This window comes from Perna viridis, chromosome 9, assembly GCF_037379345.1.
Source record: "Perna viridis isolate PV_CMFRI_1.1 ecotype Kerala chromosome 9, ASM3737934v1, whole genome shotgun sequence".
NCBI classification, from domain to species: domain Eukaryota; kingdom Metazoa; phylum Mollusca; class Bivalvia; order Mytilida; family Mytilidae; genus Perna; species Perna viridis.
The window spans coordinates 2,531,191-2,541,863 of record NC_142453.1 but is presented as its reverse complement, the minus strand read 5'-3'; the positions used below and the strand labels follow the sequence as shown (position 1 = coordinate 2,541,863).

The 10,673-nt window shown below is 32.7% G+C and overlaps 1 long non-coding RNA gene across 1 annotated transcript; it reads left to right on the top strand.

Annotated features, from left to right (window-relative positions):
- Positions 1-6,648: 6,648 nt before the first annotated feature.
- Positions 6,649-9,866, top strand: LOC148606100 (uncharacterized). Its single transcript, XR_015915194.1, has 3 exons — positions 6,649-6,707; positions 8,554-8,659; positions 9,785-9,866. It is a non-coding gene; the product is annotated as an uncharacterized LOC148606100 (long non-coding RNA).
- Positions 9,867-10,673: the final 807 nt, after the last annotated feature.

Sequence of the window (10,673 nt, the reverse complement as noted above, 5' to 3'; positions counted from 1 at the left end):
GCTTCAAGTATGATGTTTTGTCACCGCGGCCAGTTCATCAAAAAATTACAACGTTATATTCACATTTCTATTGTAAACAGATATCACAGAGAAAACGTTATTTAAACAGCTTTTTACTGATCACAACATTATCAAGATATATTGAGAATAACGCAGACAAATTAATATATATATATACGTGCTTGCCTATTCGATTTTACAGACGACCCCATATTCATAATATTGGAAATGACTCAACTTTTACCAAGGTACAGCTTAAACCACAGTGAAAATCTAACTCAATTGAGAACGAAAATTTATCATACTTTATTCATAATCGGACAGAGAAAAATACAATTTTCTATTAATTCATAGAGAATAAAAATCCATCAGAAATTGAATAAATATAAATGCATATAGACCTAATCTAATTGGTTTATTCTACAGCTGCAAAACTGTTTCGCTATAATATACAATGAAGCAATAAAGTTGAGTTCTCCAATATACAAACTACACTACTGTCAACCAAAATTTATATTTCCTCACAGTGGAGTCACTCATATTCTTCACAATGACTCAACTGTGACTCCACCAAAGGAAAAACAAACTGGGAAAAAAGTTGCTTCATTTTTATACATATCATTATTTATTTCTGTCATGTACTAAAATGTTATTAAACTGCTAGAACAATTAAATACTATACTTTGATATAAAAACAGGATTAGTAGACTACAGACAATTTTTTTTGAAATGGCGACTCCACTTTGGAGAGTAGAAACACTGGAACTCAATTTATAATAGCTCCACTGTGAAGAGTGGATAAATTAAAATTTGTGTTGACAGTAGTGCACCATAGCGGTACAATCTGACCCCAGGAGCTTGTTGATAATATCAAATATGCAGCCCGACTAGTGTTTATATACTAGTCGAGCTGCATATTTGATAGTGAAAGCAAGCATACTAATCGGGCTGCATATTTGATAGTGGGAGCAAGCCGTTGTGATCTGAACATACATGTATATGCGAGATGCCCTTCAACTAGCACATTTGAAAGCGAACAATTATAGTTTTTACTTTAAGTGGAAATTACATATGAGCTCTGACTTTTACATTTTACTCAGAGTTTGTATAAAGTAAAACGAAACATACACAATCCAACTTATTTTATCACCTGAGTAATTACGTCAACAGGTGTGACATTCTTCTCATATGTTGTACGAATACCTCAAAAATTACAAATAAAATGATAATTTTCTATTAGTGACCTTCTGTTTTTGTTTTGTTTTATTGTTGTTGTTGTTTTTTTTTTTTTTTTTTTTTTTTTTTTTTTTTTTGGTTTTGTTAACAATTTCCATTTCACATATCCATTACAGATACTAGTATTCAGGACAATCCACTGACAATGTTTAATATCTCTCCGTGTAAACAATATCACGGAAATAAACTCTTGTGTGCTAAAATAGATTTAAACACCAACATTTAAAGCTGCTTTAGCTGCCAGATTGGTTCAGTTCTGATTCTAAGAATTTTGCTAATTCAATGAAATAAGTTGGTAGTAATGCAATTGAAGCAATAAATGCCGATAATACCTTAAGAATATTGTGTAAACCGTTTTTTTTTTAACCAATAAGATCAATGGCTCTGATCTAATTATTTTTCGCCATTACTTCCGACTATACCGACAGGACATTAACCTGGGTTAAAAATACTTAAACCTTGCTAAAAGAATAGCAATAACGGATACACGGCCAAGCGCGTGTCTTGTTTACATTTCATGTCATCTATTTCTTGATTACTTTTCAAATTAATAATGACAATAACTGACCATATTTGTGCCACATTATATCACAATGGTAAATTACAAAAGGATTCTTGCGTTATATTCCAACTTGTTTTCTTTTACGGCTTGAGCCCGTCGGTCTTCCTTGTCGTAAATTAGCCACTTTCGCTTTGCAATAAGGAATCGTCCCTAAAAATACATTAAGGTCACCAGAACTCACATGCACACGAATACGAATTTATCTAGATAGATTTTTTGTCTTTCAAGTCAATAAATGTATCGACACCTATTTCATGTATTTAATAAAGTAATCAAGGGAACCAAGGAAATCAAAAGAATGTAATCCAGAGAGAAAGACCAGACATGAACAAAAATACATGCACAACGAAAAACATGCATTTTATATGTTGTTATCAATTGAAATTATACTGGACAAGTACAATTTAGTAGAAATTATTCGAAGGCATATTTCAACAGAAACATAAAAAATATGAAAATGACAGCTAAAGCAGCTTTAAATATGGATTATAATTTATATATTTATTTATTGACGATAATCTTTATATCTATATATACATGTATGGAACGGTATGAATTTTGAAAAAAAATAATTAAGTTTATTAAAACATGCTGTAAAAAGTTGAAAACGTAGAAGGATCTTGTGAAATCTTACACCAAGTATACATGTAAAAAAATGAAACAAATCATCACAATACATGTTTCTTGAAAAGTATCTTTACGTGAGTTAATTTTTACCCAGAACATTACTTAATTGAAAGTCTTCCAGAATTTTTGGTGCTTTCAAAAGGTCTTACTTTCGTAAACTACTCAGTTTTCGGCAAGACACGGGTTGTGTCATTATTTTATGGCTTATGATGTACTGTGGCTCTCATCTGCTATGTCAGATAACTGCTAGTAGTCCTTTGTTTGTTCATTTGTGTAATGTATCATCAGTTTCTATGATACCCAGGCTTGATCAATATGTTAGTACAGCGACATGCAACACGGTTAGAAAGAGGGGATCGGTAAATGCAAAAAAGTCATACAATTTTGTTTGGAAAAGCGGCCAAGCGAATGACCTCAGCTTTTAAAAAGCTGATTTTTATACCATATTGTGTTTGTTAGGTCACTAGTAAAAGATGTTAAAGATGTTAGTGTGGTGGAGTACTGCTAAGGATTTTTTAAAAAAACTTAAATGTACCTTAGGGATATAAGGTTATGTTTAATGTCAATGGAAAGAAACATCAATGTAGTTTTTGAATATCACTCTTTTGTAACTGAAAACGGTAGAGTTTCTGCTATTTTGCATTAATTGGAGGAGGAATCAAGAATCAAAGATCAATCGACCCTAATACTCTTTGATAGGTTATTTAAGCAAAATTGTGCGTTGCATGTGTTGTTGTCGGTCTTTCAGTTTGCAGTCTATGAGACCTACATAATGGATAGAGAGGAACGATAATGTTATCATGATTTAAGTGGGCCTAAATATCCAAATTATATCCGTGAAACACATTTCTCAGAAGGTTTTTCAAGATATAGACACATTATTGGATTTAGAATGCATGCTTTCTACAAATGTGTATTTTTATGTCGCGTGGTTAACGAATTTTAAGTGGAAATACCAAATTCAAGCCTAGAGATAAACATTAATGTATGTGAACATAACCGATAAATATTTCCGAAAAGGGTACATGATTTTTTGTAGATTCTAATTAAGTGTTCAAACATTATTCAAGACACTTGTGCCATTCCTTTTACAGTATACATGTATTTTGGAATCTGAAAAGCTAAAGCATAACTTTGATCTGTTTGAATCTTGAAAAGAGTCATACTGAAAACTGTTTTAAGTCATTGTTTGCGAAATACTGCTGTTCGTGGTTTGTGTGGTTTGAGCATACAAATACATTCTTTTTACAAAATTTTAGAGGCTCTTCAAAAATAATGATTATAAAACCATACAAAAATATGAAATCATAATACAAATACCAGAACCAACAGTGTAACTAGTTCTTGTCTGTTTATAATTGTAGGGATATTCCATAATGTTAGAAAAAATAGTATTTTGTTAAATGTGTTAAACATAACTTTTATTTACATGTATATATTTGATAACATCGCCATTGAACATTGCAGCACATGTTATGGTTTGACCTGTGTATCCTGTACGTTATACCATTAACAATTATTGTAACATGCTATGGTATCATCATAAAAAATACGATCGCGACAAAGGTGGTTTTATTCACACAACAGATTTTTATGGTGAGACTTGGTAATGATAAAAATTTTAATTTGTTACATATTTTAAAACAAATTATTTTGATTTGTAAAAAGCACTTTGATTGGCTCCCTCTCTTTTAGCGAACCAGATTTGTTCTGTATATCCTGGTGACTTACGTTCCAATCCCTAACTCTACTCTCTGAAATATATTAATAGTTTTTCATTCCGCTTTATAGATAGACATATTGTCAAACAAACCTAGTTTTGGGGATTTGATACATCGCATCTACCCCCTCCCAAAAAAAATTGAGATGAAGGATACTACAGACACTGTAAAGTCACACATATGTTGACCTACACTTAAAAATCGATGGAAAACTCTATTGACTATAGAAGAAGAACGGTAATTGATATTCCTTTTTTCGAATAATAAAGAGTCATGCGACAGCAGGCGCGGATCCAAGGACTGCCGTGCCGGGCCTACGCCACCCCCCTCCCCCCCCCAAAAAAAAAAAATAGATAAATAAAATCGGCAGTGATATATTCTTGAAAGCTAATGTATATGCAACTTTGGCAAAAAGCTGTTATGAGTGAACCTGACAATGCTATATGAAATAAATTTATTCAATGATATGACGTTAAAATTTTGGCCATCCACATAGATCTGCAGTATCAGTTGAGCTACCTTTAAGATTTGACATCCAAATATTTGACAGTTCTACCCTCTTTGGATGCACATCGTCGTAGAAAGGGCTGAAGTCCTTTTAGTATTTCGTAAACCTACGAAGAAGTCCTTTTGATGATATCTGAAAGTAATAATAAGCATAGACCTGTAATTAATTATAGTTGTTCGCTGCTTTGTGCCAAGTGGCTGGTGCATGCATTTGTAACGTTTCACCATATCCGTTCTTTTTCCAAAATATCAATTTTAGTATTCAACTTTTGTTCCGAGGCGGGGATCCATAGGGGTACGTTCCTCTCCTTATTGTTTCCTTTTTATTTTGCATGAAATCTGATTTCACTAAAATTTTACCCTATGTTTTTCCTTCTAGTTCTACTTTTAGGTATAGTACCACTATTAAGGGGAACCAGCCGCCTGCACATACCAGAATGCAGTCCGTAAAAAACAAAGTAGTTCTTAGGATGCATTGTATATTTTTTTGTGATTTAGCCAGTATATGCAAACTTGGTATCATCTGAAAGCTTATCATGTCAGGTACACACTGAATACAACAGTTTTGAACTCTGATGTAGAGAATAATTTGTCAGAGTCTAGATCTTAAGCCCATTGATTTGTCAAATTTCCAAAAGGAAATTAGTATTTTTATTACCTGTCTACTTTCACTTCACCATTCTTTCTTAGAAGCCATTAAAGGTATGCTTCAAATTTTAATGAGAGAGTCTTTAGAGAGTGTCCTCTATGATAAAACATGTTAAAATTCATTTTAACAAACTTTAAAACAGACTGGGACCTTGTAAATTGCTTAATTCAACATAGAAAGTAATGGGACTTTTAATAGTGGTTTTAACCCACCCCAACCGGTATGGTCTAAAATATGTAATCCGTACCCGTACCCGTACCGACTTTTCCCCGTACCCAAATAATGTTTTGCTAAAATATTCATTCTTACGGTGTGTTAAGAACTGAAAATTGCATGAGATGTGAAAAAGTCCGTTTCAATTCATTTCTCATCAAGAAAGTGATGTATATTTTACTGATATTTCTTGTTTGATCGGTTTTCTGAAGTCAAGAGGTCTACAATGTGTAACCTGAAGTTACCGTATCCAACTATATATTGACTATTTCAAACTTTTCTGTCCGATTTTTACGTTTTTCTACAGGATCGTTAAGAGTTTAAAACTTCACCTTAAGACTTTGGATTAAGTTTTGAAAGGTTTTATATTGTTTTAAAAAAAGAAATGATTTAGTTTGATTTCCGCACCGTACCTAGCGTCAATCCCCGTACACGTACCAGCAAAGCATGGATACGATCTTATCCAGAATGGAAAACAAAGTCTCATAAACAGAGTCTGATGCAATTTCAATTTATCATCAATGAAAATTTCGATAATATTATAATGTTCAAATGTCAAATACTCATGCAATTAGCAAAGATAACAAAAATACCAGACTTTGATTTTTGGGTACGGGAATTTCGGGTTACACATTTTAGACCTTTTCAATATAGAAATTCGAATAAAATCAATTTTTTCGACAAACATATTAAAAATCATTATTTCAGGCCTTACCACTATGCCATTTTGCAAATATGTACAAACTTTCAGCTGGAAATAACTAGTAATAATGAAGAAATGGTCAAAATAGTATTTGGGTACGGGGAAAAGTTGGTACGGGTACGGGTTACTCATTTTAAACCATACCACCCCAACCTAAATTTAAAAAAAAAGATCCTCCTTTTGTTTTGGACAATTTGGGTGGTGAGCAAAATAATAGACTTTGACCCTTAGTTTCCAACTTTTTTTAAAATTAAGTCTTGAGATCGGAACCAAACGATATAATTTGGATCTAACATACTCACAGTTCTCTTTTATCTATGAACACCAGCCCATGGAAACAGAAGTTCGGAATTCTCGGAATTTTACATGACTTTTGAAATGAAATCAGACTTCCGAACGGTATTTTGTGAAAAATCATGCTGTCAGATTAGGGGGTCGTCTGAATTTGAGTTTCGTGTACTCACATATGGACATATATTCCACCAAAAAGTAAGTAACACATTAAGGTGAATACAAATGAACCTGAAATTCGTAGTTTAAGATAATTCCAAACCTTCTACAAAAAAAAACACCGAACTATTTAAAATTTCTCCATTGTGTTTTTTATCAGCAGCTTGCTTTTGAACTTCGGCATATTTGTCGCTAAATTAATGTTTTATTTGAGTATATTTTTTCATTTCGAACATGACAATTTCTTTTTATTTCAATTGTTTGCTATATTTGTTTGTTTTTATATTTTTTTATATCAAAAAATTGATTAGCAAAACGAACGAACATTAATGATATGCATTCATTATTGTTTACAGTGCCGCCATGATGAAAATACAAATATTTTATATAGTTCGAATACAGTTACAATAATGAAGAATTATGATAAATAACTTAAGTATTTATCATATACCATGTATTGTTAATTATAATTTGTCTAAATCATGTGCTGTAGTCGAAGTAAATGAGTGCAGTTCAAATTACAGGAGATATGGTACACAAAAAACTTTCTTAAGCCTTATTCGTGTACTCAGTAGCTTCAACTCCGTACCAGTCATGAAGAAAACCAATGAAACGTTAGAAAAAATCTATAAGTATTACAAGTATAGTTGCGTCCATACAGCCAGTCTGAAAATGGTTCAAGCTGCCTTTAACCAAGCACCACTGAGCATTAAACAAGTCAAACAACACAGATGGTTATCCCATGACCAAGCAGTTTCCAGCATAGTTAGATCCTATAAAGCTATTGTTGTTGACCTAGAGACGTCAGGTATAAGCAGTGACCCAGTTGGTAATGGTATCCTGAAGAGTCTTAAAGACCCAGCTACACTTAGGTCACTCTTGTTGCTGGCAGATACACTACCACACATATCCACTTTATCACTGGTCTTCCAACGTTGAGACGTTAACCTCAGCATGGTAAAATCAACAGTAGACAAAACCATCAAGATGCTAGAAACCAGACAAACCCAAGATGGACCTTGGCAGCTGAAATACTCCCAGATACATACATAGAAAATGAAACAAACAACTTGACATGGTAAACATGCGAACAAAAAAGTGCCCTTTTCCGACTACAAAAGTGCTCTCTGCTCAACAGCACCCTGTCCCTTTCAATTTCTAGCTGGAGCACTGTACTGTATACATGTTCCATAGTCCATACAAACATTTTTATAAAGACATGAAGAGTTGTCGTTGAGTCAATGACTGTTGATTTTCATTTAAATGAAACAGTCTATGATACAAACTTGTTGAACATGATGAGTTGTACAGTTACTTGATTATAGGGTAACACAAACAAAACCTTACAAGAATCTGTTATTTGTGTATACAGTACCCCATATTTCATTTTTGAGAACAAAAATAAATTATGTACAAGGTCAAGGAAACTCCATTGAAAAAAGTATTGCTGAATAGTTGACCAAGAGCAATCAAAAACAATATTTAATGTTCCATGGTATTGTACATGTAAGTCATATGAGAACATTTTATACATAACTTGGGATAAACTACATGAATTATATGATTTGGAAATTAATCTAAACATTAACATATACATTTGTATGACCTTATATAAGACACAATTTTCAATTTTTTAAGAAGTTTATCGTGCTATTTTTTTTACTTTTTTAATAGATCCATAAATACAAGCCGTTGACTTACATTGTATATCTGTAACTAAGGATAAGGAACTAGTTTTATCAGTCATCAGATTTCTTTTGCACAGTATGTTGTCATGAACATGTACAATTATACCATAGTCATGACAGTATGATAAAAGTCTATCCATGTTGATTTTCAGTATCTCTTTCCATATTAAAAGGAAATATGTTTTGACATTTTCCAGAAAATTTTGGATGCAGCCGTCATGTTCACCTACCAATGATACAAGTTACCAGACAAGTCATACATAACAGGAAGCTCTGTTCAAATGAAGTATGATAATAGATTGTGTAGGTATTTTTATGCCTTGTTTTATGGAGAAAACAAATTAATATTGATTTGGGGCGTTCCAAAGGTAGGAACCACCTCTTCTGTTGGGAAATGTTGAAAGTAATGTGGAAATGTTTGCAAAAATGAGGACATAAATAGCTTGGACCCCCACTTTCAAAGTCTTTTGATTGTTCACTATAAACTCTCATTATACTCGGCGTCACATGAATAACATACTGTTAAAATTTGAATAAAAATATTTGCTACGACTTTATTGACACCTACCGTCGTTTAAATTGTCTTAAATGACTTGCTCATTCGTTTAGCCAAACTGCTTCTCCCTAAACATTGAATCGTTAAATTCCGGTCAGATTTTAATTCTCGGTGCCAATATTTACATTGTAAAAAGTCGGCCATGTTTACAGTGATCGGGTTGCTAGGAGATGTTGTTTACGTTTAAATGGTTTGTCCAAAAACCGAAGAGCCCAGAATGCATTTCGGCGTTATTTCGGATATCTCGGATTTATTTTACGCGAACAACGTACAATACCGAGAAGTTAATCAAGCAGACGATTGTCACCGGAGTTCGACGGGAACTTACGAACTTCGTTTGTAAACAAATCGTCCCGTAGAAACCAACATGGCGGATATTAGTATGGGATTTTCCCGTAAGGATTTGTTACGCATGATTTAAGCTAAAAGCGACTTGTTCAGGGAGAAGCCGTTTGGCTAAACGAATGAGCATGTCATTTAAGACAATTTAAACGACGGTAGGTGTCAATAAAGTCGTAGAAAATATTTTTATTCAAATTTTAACAGTATGTTATTTATGTGACGCCGAGTATAGTCAATTTATTTTAGAAATGCATTTGTATTATTTCTACATGTGTAATGTAGATAGATCCCATATGTGTTTATTGCTTAAAATGTAGCACTACAGTTCCCATAACACTTAAATGAAGGTTGTAACATAGACCTAATATTTTAACATAATGGGATGTTTTGTTTGAAGAAAAAAACATCCAATGAGCCATATAATATAGGGTTCACTTAAATAGAGGTCTACTTCAATACATGAATCATGAATCACAATCACTTTGAATATGAGTATTATGTATATTTATTACTGATTTGTATACTTCCAGGTCATCCATGGCATATATATGACTGAAAAGAATTCATACATGTATAATTTAGATGATCTTAAATGCTGTTCAAATCTCTGCTTGCACGGTAATGAAAGCTAATATAAAGCTGAAGTTTGAAAATAAAGATTTTCAAAATCATATTTCTTATGCAAATGTACAAGGTTTAAATGTGTTGTGCTTCAAAAGTAAAAGCCACTTTCATACATGGTATACAATAACAGCCGTGTATACTTCTTGACAGTACCATCCTGGAATACAACCTAGAATCCCTTGCACTGCAAGCTGTCACTCTATAAACTGAGCTAAAAAATACTTTATTTTTTTCTGTACATTAGGTTGATTATGGTCTTTTGTAAATAGTTTTACTTTATTTGTTTTTGGGCCTTTTTATAGATTGGTTAATGGTATGTGGTTTGCCCATTATTGATAACCATGTGGTGATTTCACTTGTAGAAGCTTAATCGTTACTTGCTTGGTTTTTTGAATGACTATCTCATTGGCAAACATAAATGGTACATGTATTTAAGTTTTCTACTTATGACTAGTGAGTGCTAAATCTTTCACTGCTTCTCAAACAAGTAATTTTGTGTAACAACTATTTGGCTAAGCAAAGTTGATTCTGTGAGGTAGCACTATGAAACCGCCTCAAAATGTCATAATAGTAGAGTAGTATAAAGCAGGATCATTTCATACAGTAAAACATTCTTGTCCTGAAATGCAAGAAAAAATTGCAATATGCATTGAAACCACAACCAATCTATGAAAAAAAAACAAGTTCCATGGGTAAATAGAATAAAATATAAACATTCACAGACATTAAAAATTTTGAAAAAGAAGGATTTTTTGCTGAATGTTGGGCTAATTATAATCATGCCATGTACTTGTA